General features: G+C 40.3%; 1 long non-coding RNA gene across 1 annotated transcript; it reads left to right on the forward strand.

The window, feature by feature from the left end:
- The first annotated feature begins 6 nt into the window (after positions 1–6).
- On the forward strand, positions 7–2521 carry LOC119330169. Its single transcript, XR_005159933.1, has 2 exons — positions 7–1236; positions 1941–2521. It is a non-coding gene; the product is annotated as an uncharacterized LOC119330169 (long non-coding RNA).
- Positions 2522–14089: the final 11568 nt, after the last annotated feature.

The raw sequence follows: 14089 nt of genomic DNA on the forward strand, positions 1-14089 counted from the left end.
ATTTGTCTTTATAGTACTCCTCCTAAATGTTTATTGTTGAGTGTCTCATTTCCAGCATATTAGTAGAGGAGCATGCAAGTTTGGATAGCTAAGTTTGTTGATGGGATTCATTGTGCTGGTTAAAGTCATAATATATCAGCAGGTATGGCATGGGATTCATTGTTCTGGTAAGATGAGAGTAGATCATTGTATACATTTCACCGTATTGGATTATTTTGTGCCGAATTCTTTAGTCAGGTACCTTCTTTCTCTTAAGCCATCTTCATCTACGTGTTTTATATATTTACAACTTCCAATTTAATAGTAGAGATTTAATATCAATACTTGCTTGCATGGTGTAAGAATGTAGAAGTATGTTTTATTTTGGCTCCTACCTGTAGTCTACAACTGGGTGTTCCAAGAATTTGTTTTTCGCATGGCCTTCTTTGCTACCTCTTCATGGGCGATCCTCATTATTTGTTCCTTGATTCTCTATGCAAGAATCTTGCCTCATGGTCGAAAACATATGGTCACATATTTTCTCCAGGGGATTAATTTTAGTCAGAGCCGATCGATAAATGATCGGCCAATTAGTATAATTTTCTAGCTTAATACATGTCATGTAAGTATGTTTTCCTTAATGTGATAGGTAATGTAAATTTTGTGGGTCTCTCAGTTGCTATGAGCCTACTACAGTTAATTGGAAAGCATGATTCCGATGGAACTGCAACAGAAACAGAACCTGAAATATTAGTTAATTGGATAGCATGGTCCCGACGGAAATGCAAATGAAACAGAACCTGGAATAATAATTAAAATTGGATAGCATGATTCCGATGGAAATGCAAAAGAAACAGAACCAATAATAAGATAGATAAGATGTGACTGACACTGGAGTAGGGAGCACACGACGGCCGTTGTTCGCGCGGCCGACACCGACACTGGTGCAGACAGTAGGCCACTGAAGATCGTGTTGGCGATGTAGTATTTCCATGAGCATGCATCAAATATCAAATCTCTTTACCAGTCTCTTCCGCTGTCCACATGGCTCCCCTTTTTATGTACCACCACCTCAACTTGGTAGGACTTGAGATTTACTTTGGTGTCTACCCCGTGCAGGAGATGACTTTGTCGTACCTGACGTGCGGAAATGCGATGGTGTCTACCTTGAAGCTTGAAGAGTTCATGAGGAAGTCTTGCTAGCATCTAGAGTTGGATGCCCTCATGAAGACTACTGTCAGTCAATTTTCATGACTGGTTTGCTTCTTTCCTCTAGCTGCACAATATGACATATTGCTTCTTAATTCAACACTTACTGCTACGTAGTAATAAGAGGACATATGGGACTTTGTTTCTCGAATTGACACTCAATAGTAGAAGAGGTTCATACCTCGAATAGTTGATCACAAAACTGCCGTATCATGGCTTCTAGCTTATATGTTACATAGCAAGTGAGCAACCTCTGTTTTCCCTCCCTCCAATATCTATTTTCTAGCTTGGATTAGCTAAAAAAGCTTATTCTGGTATATATTCATTGGCGCAAAAACTAGAAGCTCAATGGTATTTTTTTTCTTATCACACACATATATATGAAGGATTGTGCAGACAACTTGCAGCTTTATAATAAATATCTGGTTCGTTCATAATTTTCTCAAGGATTTGGGAACATCGCATTGACATTTAGATATATATTTTTAGCATTCTTCAAGGTCTTGATTTATTTTATTTTTATGCTGTAAAATAATAAAAATAAAAATATGTTGTACAATAGTAGTATCGGGTATGTAGTCAAATTTATTGAAATCAAAAGAAAACAAGGAAAGGAGAGCCGAAGTTCAAGGCATGTTCAACTCCAATTATTTGCTCTCTCAATGGAGTGTTAGTCCTCTGAATATTTTTATTCCTCTGATCTCAAACATCGTCCACGAAAGAGTGAAGCTTCGTCTGCCACTGCTTTTCAGTTCACACCGTTGATGTTGTGAGGACTGGCAGCTCTTCAGTTCACACCGCCAATGTTGTGAGGAGTGGCAGGACTTCAATGGGCATGGAGGTTGCAACCTAGGGCGAGGGCGTGGTGCGTTGAGATGGCGGAGCTGCGTTGGTGGGAGGCGGCGATGGCGGCGGCAACGCCAATGTCCACAGGGATCTCTTAGCCGCAACAGATCGAAGAACAACTTGGGGATGTCGTGCAGCTCCTGCGTGTAGTAGATAAATTGCCGCCCAGATAAATCACCGGGACACTACCAAGTGTGTCGTTCATTGGGCCAGGATAAAAAATCTTGAGGGTGCCTCATGTGCGACTCTAGCTATTGAAAGTCAAAGAACTTGACTACTTCCGGAGTTTGATAAGGCTTTATAGTGAGTTCTCATACTTTTACTGCTGTTGTTATTAAGCAGATTTTGTCAAAGCAATTGCTATGTGTATGCCATTTTCATGTTCTATACGTGGCTGTTTTTCCATGTTCTAGACATGGATATGATGATTGGTCAATGAAGCAATTGATTTCTAATACTAGCAATTGGGCTTCTGGATATTCTAATACTGACAGTTTTGTTTCATTGTCCAACACTGAATATATTCATATGGTGATGGATGCAGCATAACCATCAATTGAAGTAGATAATCTGCAAGGCTATTTACCATTATCCAGGTTTATTCAACATTTAGGTTTGTAGTAATTTATTCAACATCCAGGTTTGTAGTGTTAACACTGATTTATTTAGTTTCAAATTGGTACGTTTCAGTTGCATAAAGGCATAAACATCTGTCATTTCTGAATAAGTTGTAGATGATTTCCCAGCTTTAAGTATATACGAAACACACATTATATTTTATTTTACTTGTTATCTGCACATGGCAATTAATTTGGATAGGACAAGTTAAAGTACATCTCATTCAACGGCAGTTTTTGTCGTGTGTTTTAAGTTTTCATTATTAGTAGCAGGGGTTTCTATAGCTAGCCCAATGATGACCCCCACTTTAACTAAGATGATGTCAAGCTCAAGGCTACCAGTGAACATCCATATAGCTCATCGAGTCATTTTCTGATCACTAGCCCTATTGTTATCGTGTCATTTTCATGATTGTCAAATGCCTAACTGATGCTTTAATTAATTCATTGCCTTCAGTTCGTGTAGCATGGTGGTAACGTAATTTGGTCCATTTTGTGAATGATGTGAACTTTGAGAGTAGCCACAGTACCAAATCATGTGTAGCAGGGTGTAGGGAGTCTGTCGATTTTTTATATGTGAATCACTGATTGCTACAGTTAGGAAGAATTTTCGTTCACCACCAAAGACCGACACGTGATAACCATTGCGCTTTCTTTCTAGAGCTGGTTTTGGGTGCACTACTATACTATACCCTGCGACTACATTTATATCCCGTGAGACTATATTTTTGGTTGTTGGCTGGAGCTATCACTATGGCTGTTTTACTTTTCATTCAAATAAATTTGTATGACAACCAAAACTCAATGACAGGTCAACACTTATCAATAGCAGCTCAGTTCAATGATCTCTCATGACAAAAATTTCAGCGGAAACCTCGTGACAGTTTGCACCCCCTTATCTGCTTTTGACTTAACCTATGCAACTATACTCTGACCAGATACATGTATTAACCTATTGCAACAATAGAGTGTGCCTAAGCCAATGATTGGACATCGGCTGTTTGGATCCACCCTTAAGCCGAGGCACAAGTCCATTCAGTTGATTATTGTTTGGAGATTCAGTTCCATGGTGAGATATGATTTTCTGGATCTGGTTATCGTTGGATTGTGATTTGTTGGTTTGGGAACTAAAGTCCGTTGCTTGCAGCAAGGGGAATCCTATTGGTTGAAACCTTGAAGTTGAACATGAAGGGCGCAATGTTGATTTCCATTGGGTGTTCCCCTTGTTGAGCACATTAGTAGATGGTCTCTTACTGGATTATGGCAGTGATAGTGTGGTATTGTTGTGAATTTTGTTTTCTTCTTTTAGTAGACCAATTATTTCAGAGAAATTTGAGATGCTACAATACTGATAGACATGGGTCTGTCCCTTCATTTTATCAAGGATGATTATTGATGAAAGGACATTTACATATTTATAGGTTGCAACTAGATCAATGACGGTCTAATCTAACACCCATTGGGACAATCATACAAACTAAGGAACAATGGATATGCCTTTATGATGGTTGTCAACAATGCCACTACCTCCTTATTTGGTATGTCATACATGATCTATATGTATCATAACTTTTGTGCCATCTCCATACTAGGAATGACTCGTAAATTGATGCCCGTGGTACGATTGTATTAGTGGAATAAGTTTACTACTTTGGATAATGTGGATTTCAGTAGAGATGGCTTTACAACAAATTGCATGAGCGAGCGGTTCATTTTTTCATCAAGTTGTACAATTTTTGGGTTAATATAGAAGGGTAAATGCATTGGTTGGTTGCTTCAAGAGTTAATAACGAACACGGTGGTGTATCAATTGCATGCCCAGCAATGAACATCGTATTGTTGTTCCGTGGTAATGCACGTCGTTCAACTGGATATATTACAACGTGACAATGGCTCAAGAGATATATTACAACGTGACAATGGCGCATGCCTCGACCACCTTGATGACGGTGGTGGATCGACACGAACAAGGGGGGGATCAAGGCAGTTGACGGGGGACTCCTCCTTGGCGGTCCGTGGGGAAGTCCAGTGTGAAGGGGAGAGGGCGACATGGCGAAGGTGAGGTGGGTGTCATCCGGTTTTAAAGAGAGGACAAAATAGGAGGGGTGCATCAGGGGGCGGGGCCGTGTATTGGATATAACATGTTGGGTAGTTCAGACAACCACATTTCTCCCCACATATGTGTTGGATTTGGGGCTAGCCAAACTGTTTAGACGGTTGGATTTTCAAGAGCCCAATGGACACCCGTTTGATGTCCAAACACGCCCAGACGTACGAGGGAGAAATAAGAGTCAACCTTGGAGAACATTAATTATTTGTTTGGTTCATGTATATGCATTGTAGCGCATTCTACTAGTATAAATAAAGTATGAGTTCATTACAGAACCTTGAAGTGGTCTTTTGTTTTGTTTCGCTAATGGAGCTCACGAGATTTTTCTACTTTAAGTTTTGTGTTGTGAAGTTTTCAAGTTTTGGGTAAAGATTTGATGGATTATGAAACAAGGAGTGGCAAGAGCCTAAGCTTCGGGATGACCATGGCACCCCCAAGATAATCTAAGGACACCTAAAAGCCAAAGCTTGGGGATGCCCCGAAAGGCATCCCCCCTTTCGTCTACTTCTATCGGTAATTTTACTTGAAGCTATATTTTTATTTACCACATGATATGTGTTTTGCTTGGAGCGTCTTGTATGATTTGAGTCTTTGCTTGTTAGTTTACCACAATCATCCTTGCTGTACACATCTTTTGAGAGAGCCATACATGATTTGGAATTTGTTAGAATACTCTATGTGCTTCGCTTATATCTTTTGAGTTATATAATTTTGCTCTAGTGCTTCACTTATATCTTTTAGAGCACGATGGTGGATTTGTTTTATAGAAACTATTGATCTCTCATACTTCACTTAGATTATTTTGAGAGTCTTAAGAGCATGATAATTTGCTTAAAATCCTAATATGCTTGGTATGCAAGATTAATAATAAAACTCTCTTATGAGTGTGTTGAATACTATGAGAAGTTTGATACTTGATAATTGTTTTGAGATATGGAGATGGTGATATTAAAGTCATGCTAGTTGAGTAGTTGTGAATTTGAGAAATACTTGTGTTGAAGCTCGTGATTCCCGTAGCATGCACGTATGGTGAACCGTTCTGTGATGAAGTCGGAGCATGATTTATTTATTTATTGTCTTCCTTATGAGTGGCGGTCGGGGACGAGCGATGGTCTTTTCCTACCAATCTATCCCCCTAGCAGCATGCGTGTAATACTTTGCTTTGATAACTTGTAGATTTTTGCAATAAGTATATGAGTTCTTTATGACTAATGTTGAGTCCATGGATTATACGCACTCTCACCCTTCCACCTTTGCTAGCCTCTTTAATACCGCACACCTTTCGTCGGTATCATACACCCACCATATACTTTCCTCAAAACAGCCACCAATACCTACATATTATGGCATTTCCATAGCCATTCCGAGATACATTGCCATGCAACTTTCCACGGTTCCATTTATGACACACTCCATCATTGTCATATTGCTTAGCATGATCATGTAGTTGACATAGTATTTGTGGCAAAGCCACCATTCATAATTCTTTCATACTTGTCACTCATGCATCATTGCATATCCTGGTACACCGCCGGAGGCATTCACATAGAGTCATATTTTGTTCTAAGTATCGAGTTGTAATTGTTGAGTTGTAAGAAAAATAAAAGTGTGGTGATCATCATTATTAGAGCATTGTCCCAGTGAGGAAAGGATGATGGAGACTATGATTCCCCCACAAGTCGGGATGAGACTCCGGACGAAAAAAAGAGAAAGAAAAGAGGCCATAAAAAAAGAGAAAAGGACCAAATAAAAAAATGAGAGAACAAGAGAGAAGGGACAATGTTACTATCCTTTTACCACACTTCTGCTTCAAAGTAGCACCATGATCTTTATAGTAGAGTGTCTCTCATGTTATCACTTTCATATACTAGTGGGATTTTTTCATTATAGAACTTGTCTTGTATATTCCAATGATGGGCTTCCTCAAATTGCCCTAGGTATTCATGAGCAAGCAAGTTGGATGCACACCCACTTAGTTTCTTTTTGAGCTTTCATATACTTATAGCTCTAGTGCATCCGTTGCATGGGAATCCCTACTCACTCACATTGATATCTATTGATGGGCATCTCCATAGCCCGATACGCCTAGTTGATTTGAGACTATCTTCTCCTTTTTGTCTTCTCCACAACCACCACTCTATTCCACCTATAGTGCTATATCCATGGCTCATGCTCATGTATTGTGTGAAGATTGAAAAAGTTTTGAGAATGTCAAAAGTATGAAACAATTGCTTGGCTTGTCATTGGGGTTGTGCATGATTTAAATATTTTGTCTGGTGAAGATAGAGCATAGCCAGACTATATGATTTTGTAGGGATAACTTTCTTTGGCCATCTTATTTTGAGAAGACATAATTGCTTTGTTAGTATGCTTGAAGTATTATTATTTTTATGTCAATATGAACTTTTGTCTTGAATCTTTCGGATCTGAATATTCATACCACAATTAAGAAGAATTACATTAAAATCATTCCAAGTAGCACTCCGCATCAAACATTCTGTTTTTATCATTTACCTACTCGAGGACGAGCAGGAATTAAGTTTGGGGATGCTTGATACGTCTCCAACGTATCTATAATTTTTGATTGCTCCATGCTATATTATCTACTGTTTTAGACATTATTGGGCTTTATTATCCACTTTTATATTATTTTTGGGACTAACCTATTAACCGGAGGCCCAGCCCAGAATTGCTGTTTTTTGCCCGTTTTAGGGTTTCGAAGAAAAGGAATATCAAACGGAGTCCAAACGGAATGAAACCTTCGGGAATGTGATTTTCTCATCGAATACAACTCAGGTGACTTGGACCCTACGTCAAGAGACGTAAGAGGAGGCCACGAGGTAGGGGGCGCGCCTACCCCCCCAGGCGCGCCCTCCACCCTCGTGGGCCCCCTGTTGCTCCACCGACGTACTTCATCCTCCTATATATACCCACGTACCCCCAAACGATCAGATACGGAGCCAAAACCCTAATTCCACCGCCGCAACTTTCTGTATCCACGAGATCCCATCTTGGGGCTTGTTCCGGAGCTCCGCCAGAGGGGGCATCGATCACAGAGGGCTTCTTCATGAACACCATAGCCCCTCCGATGAAGTGTGAGTAGTTTACCTCATACCTACGGGTCCATAGTTAGTATCTAGATGGCTTCTTCTCTCTTTTTGGATCTCAATACAATGTTCTCCCCCTCTCTTGTCGAGATCTATTCGATGTAATCTTCTTTTTGCGGTGTGTTTGTTGAGACCGATGAATTGTGGGTTTATGATCAAGTCTATCTATGAATAATATTTGAATCTTCTCTGAATTCTTTTATGTATGATTGGTTATCTTTTCAAGTCTCTTCGAATTATCAGTTTGATTTGGCAATACTAGATTGATCTTTCTTGCAACGGGAGAAGTGCTTAGCTTTGGGTTCAATCTTGCGGTGTCCTTTCCCGGTGAAAGTAAGGGCAGCAAGCCACGTATTGTATTGTTTCCATCGAGGATAACAAGATGGGGTTTTCTTCATATTGCATGAGTCTATCCCTCTACATCATGTCATCTTGCTTAAGGCGTTACTCTGTTTTTAACTAATACTCTAGATGCATGTTGGATAGCGGTCGATGAGTGGAGTAATAGTAGTAGATGCATGCAGGAGTCGGCCAACTTGTCTCGGACGTGATACCTATATACATGATCATACCTAGATATTCTCATAACTATGCTCAATTCTGTCAATTGCTCAACACTAATTTGTTCACCCACCGTAGAATACTTATACTCTTGAGAGAAGCCACTACTGAAACCTATGGCACCCGGGTCTATCTTTATCATATCAATCTCCTACTACTTAGTTATTTACTTTGCCTTTATTTTACTTTGCATCTTTATCATAAAAATACCAAAAATATTATCTTATCATATCTATCAGATCTCACTCTCGTAAGTGGCCCTATAGGGATTGACAACCCCTATTTGCGTTGGTTGCGAGGATTTATTTGTTTTGTGCAGGTGCGAGGGACTCGCTCGTAGCCTCCTACATGATTGATACCTTGGTTTTCAAAAACTGAGGGAAATACTTACGCTACTTTGCTGCATCATCCCTTCCTCTTAGGGGAAAACCAACGCATTGCTAAAAGAGGTAGCAGTTCGCCATCAGTTTGTTGAGAGGAAAGATTAGTTCCTCCAGTACCGACTAATCTTTGACAGATGGCGCACCGTCCATGTTGTTCTCCTTGCTCCCACTCTCTTTGACTTTCAGGCAAAAAGGAGATATGTTATAACCAGGGAGGAGGCAAATGAGTACGAGAGGAGGACGGAGGCAGCTCGCCTCCAAACTGCAGCTCGTCACGCAGTAGCTGCTGCATCTCAGTATGACCCCAGCTACAACTTTGGATATCCACCAGGCCATTAGTGGCCATAGACCAACTTAGGCCAAAAGCCTAAGCTTGGGGGAGTACGTATTTCTCACTGACATTACATTCATGCTCACACACTCATGCCAGTTGTCGGTGCTCATACTTCTTCATTGTACTATCCATGCTAGTTTTTTTTTCCAGCATTCTTCTTGTATGTTTGAAAAACCTTAAGAAAAACAAAAAAATAGTTGTAGCTTTTAGCTAGTTTACTTCCCATGTTGTAGTAGTAGTAATTAAAAGAAAACCCAAAAAGATTCGCGTTCTTCTTTTGCTTGTTGGGAGCTTTCCCGTGTAAATATTTTTGTTTCTTTTCTTTAGCGGTCGAGAGGACAAGACCATGATGAAAATGTTGAGTGGCTCTCATATGCATTATTGTTTATTTAACCAAGAGCCCATATTACCTTGTCTTCTCCTGTGTATTAAATGCTTATAGATTCCAGCCTAGTCCAATGCACGTGCACTATTATTATTATCCACACCGTTTGGTTGTGCAAGTGAAAGGCAATAATGACGATATATGATGAATTGATTGAGATGAGAAAAGCTGGTATCAACTCGACCTATCTTGTTTTTGTAAATATGATTAGTTCATCATTCCTGATTCAGTCTATTATGAATGAAACATGTTTGCAATGACAATTAGATATTATAGTTTCTCATGCCATGCTTAATTAGCTAGGAGTTTATAATGGTTTACCTTGCGTGCCAGCATGCTACTAAAATGGTTGTGATGTGGTATGATAGGGTAGTATCCTCCTTTGAACGATTCGAGTGCTTGACTTGGCACATGTTCACGCATGTAGTTGAAACAAAATCAACATAGCCTCCACGATATTTATGTTCATGGTGAATTATATCCTACTCATGCTTGCACTCGGTGTTGATTAATTTTAATGCATGTTCATGACTGTTGTCGCTCTCTAGCTGGTCGCTTCCCAGTCTCTTTCTAGCCTTCACTTGTACTAAGTGGGAATACTTCTTGTGCAACCACTTCCATAAACCCCAAAAGTTATTCCATATGAGTCCACCATACCTTCCTATATGCGGTATCTACCTGCCGTTCCAAGTAAATTTGTATGTGCCAAACTCTAAACCTTCAAATGAAATTCTGTTTTGTATGCTCGAATAGCTCATGTATCAACTAGGGTTGTCTATATCTTCCATGCTAGGTGGGTTATTCTCAAGAGGAGTGGACTCCGCTCCTCATTCACGAGAAAATGGCTGGTAACCGGGATGCCCAGTCCCATGCTTAAATTAAAATAATTGCAAACAAAAATCCCCCAAGATTGTTGTTAGTTGGAGGCACCCGTTGTTTCGGACAAGTCGTGGATTGATGTTTGTTGGTGGTGGGGAGTATAAACTTTACCATTCTATTTGGGAACCGCCTATAATGTGTGTAGCATGAGAGATATCGAGATCTCTTGGTTGTTATGTTGACAATGAAAGTATGCCACTCAAAATGTTATTTATCTCTATTTCAAAAATCGAGCTCTGGCACCTCTACAAATCCCTGCTTCCCTCTGCGAAGGGACTATCTATTTACTTTTATGTTGAGTCAACATCCTCTTATTAAAAAGCACCAGTTGGGGAGCACTGTTGTCATTTGCATGCATTACTATTAGTTTACATTGAGTATGGCTGTGAATGGATCTCTTTTATCATGAATTACAATGTTTAGTCAGTCCTTGAACTTCAAAGGTGCTCTGCATTTATGTTTTGCGGTCTCAGAAAGGGCTAGCGAGATACCATCTTGTTATATCATATTATGATTGTTTTGAGAAAGTGTTGTCATCCGAGATTTACTATTATTGCTCGCTAGTTGATTATGCCATTGATATGAGTAAACATGAGACCTAAATGTTATTGTGAATATGGTTAGGTCATAATCTTTGCTGAAAACTTGAATGCTGGCTTTACATATTTACAACAACAAGATCAAACAGAGTTTGTAAAAGTTTTTCTTTATCACTTTCAGTTTGTCAACTGAATTGCTTGAGGACAAGCAAAGGTTTATGCTTGGGGGGAGTTGATACGTCTCCATCGCATCTACTTTTCCAAACACTTTTGACCTTGTTTTGGACTCTAACTTGCATGATTTGAATGGAACTAACCCGGACTGACGTTGTTTTCAGCAGAATTGCCATGGTGTTATTTTTGTGCAGAAATAAAAGTTCTCGGAATGACCTGAAACTTCACGGAGAATATTTTTGGAATTTATAAAAAATATTGGCGAGAGAATCAACACTAGGGGGCCCACACCCTGTCCACGAGGGTGGGGGCGTGCCCCCTGTCTCGTGGCCCCCCTAAGGCTCCACCGACCTCAACTCCAACTCTATATATTCACGTTCGAGGAGAAAAAAATCAGAGAGAAGGATTCATCACGTTTTACGATACAGAGCCGCCGCCAAGCCCTAATCTCTCTCGGGAGGGCTGATCTGGAGTCCATTCAAGGCTCCGGAGAGGGGAATCCGTCGCTATCATCATCATCAACCTTCCTCCATCACCAATTTCATGATGCTCACCGCCGTGCGTGAGTAATTCCATCGTAGGCTTGCTGGACGGTGATGGGCTGGATGAGATTTATCATGTAATCGAGTTAGTTTTGTTAGGGTTTGATTCCGAGTATCTATTATGTTCTGAGATTTATGTTGCTATGACTTTGCTATTCTTAATGCTTGTCACTAGGGCTCGAGTGCCATGATTTCAGATCTGAACCTATTATGTTACCATGAATATATGTGAGTTCTTGATCCTATTTTGCAAGTCAATAGTCACCTACTATATGTTATGATCCGGTAACCCCGAAGTGACAATAATCAGGACCACTCCCGATGATGACTATAGTTTGAGGAGTTCATGTAATGCTTTGTTCCGGTACTCTATTAAAAGGAGGCCTTAATATCCCTTAGTTCCAATAGGACCCCGCTGCCACGGGAGGGTAGGACAAAAGATGGCATGCAATTTCTTTTCCATAAGCACGTATGACTATATTCGGAATACATGCCTACATTACATTGATGAACTGGAGTTAGTTCTGTGTCACCCTATGTTATAACTATTGCATGAGGAATCACATCCGGCATAATTATCCATCAAGTAGCACCATGTTTTTCATTTGGAGAGTCTCCTATGTTGTCACTTTCATATACTAGTGGGAATTTATCATTATAGGATTAGATGCACACCCACTTAGTTTTCATATTGAGCTTTCATACACTTATAGCTCTTAGTGCGTCTGTTGCATGGCAATCCCTACTCCTCGCATTGATATCGATTGATGGGCATCTCCATAGCCCATTGGTTAGCCGCATCGATTTGAGACTTTCTTACTTTTTTGTCTTCTTTATATTTACCCCTATAATCATACTCTATTCCACCTATAGTGCTATATCCATGGCTTGCGCTCATGTATTGCGTGAGGGTTGAAAAAGCTGAAGCGCGTTAAAAAGTATGAACCAATTGCTCGGCTTCTCATCGGGGTTGTGCATGATAAATACTTTGTGTTAAGAAGACAGAGCATGACAAGACTATATGATTTTGTAGGGATAGCTTTCTTTAGCATTGATATTTTGAAAGACATGATTGTTTGTTGGGATGCCTGAGTACTGATGTCTTTATTCAAATTATAGACTATTGCTTTGAATCACTTATGTCTTAATATTCATGCCATGACTAGACATATGATCAAGTTTATGTTAGGTCGCATTCCACATCAAAAATTATCTTTTTTATCATTTACCTACTCGAGGACGAGCAAGAATTAAGTTTGGGGATGCTGATATCTCCGTCGTATATATCTATAATCTTTTATTGTTTCATGCCAATATTATACAAGTTTTACATACTTTTGGCAACTTTTATATGATTTATTGGACTAACCTATTGATCCAGTGCCAAGTGCCAGTTCCTGTTTTCTGCATGTTTTTTGTATCGCAGAGTATCCATATCAAACGAAGTCCAAATGTAATAAAATTTCATGGAGAATTATTTTGGAATATATGTGATTTTTGGGGGTTGGAATCGCCACAAACGGAGGCGTGTGGTGGGCACAACCCACCAGGGCACGCCAGAGGAGCCAGGCGTGGCGTGGTGGGTTGTGCCCACCTCGTACATCGGTTGGAACTCTACTTCGGGCTCAAGGAAGCTTATATCCAGAAAAAAATCGTGTTAAAATATCAGTGCAATCGGAGTTACAGATCTCCGAGAATATAAGAAACGCTTTTCGGCCAGATTTGGGGGATGTGAAACAGAAGAGAACAGAGAGGCAGATCCAATCTCGAAGGGGCTCCCTCCCCTCCGTGGCCATGGAGGCCATGGACCAAAGGGGTAACTCTCCTCCCATCTAGGGGGAGGCCAAGGAAGAATAAGGAGGGGGGCTCTCTCCCCCTCGCTTCTGGTGGCGCCGGAGTGCCACCGGGGCAACGATCGGGACGGCGATCTACATCAACAATCTTGCTACCGTCAACACCAACTTTCTCTCCCTCTATGCAGCAGTGTAACACCTCTTATCCCCGCTGTAATCTCTACTTAAACATGTTGCTTGCTACCTCTTGAGCACTGTGTTGGTTTTCCCTTGAAGAGGAAAGGGTGATGCAGCAAAGTAGCGTAAGTATTTCCCTCAGTTTTTGAGAACCAAGGTATCAATCCAGTAGGAGGCCGCACACAAGTCCCTCGCACCTACACAAACAAATAAATCTTTGCAACCAACGCGATAAGGGGTTGTCAATCCCTACACGGTCACTTACGAGAGTGAGATCTGATAGATATGATAGGATAATATTTTTGGTATTTTTATGATAAAGATGCAAAGTAAAATAAATGGCAAAGGAAATAACTAAGTATAGGAAGATTAATATGATGGAAGATAGACCCGGGGGCCATAGGTTTCACTAGTGGCTTCTCTCAAGAGCATAAGTATTTTATGGTGGGTGAAC

Source organism: Triticum dicoccoides, chromosome 7A, assembly GCF_002162155.2.
Source record: "Triticum dicoccoides isolate Atlit2015 ecotype Zavitan chromosome 7A, WEW_v2.0, whole genome shotgun sequence".
Taxonomy (NCBI): domain Eukaryota; kingdom Viridiplantae; phylum Streptophyta; class Magnoliopsida; order Poales; family Poaceae; genus Triticum; species Triticum dicoccoides.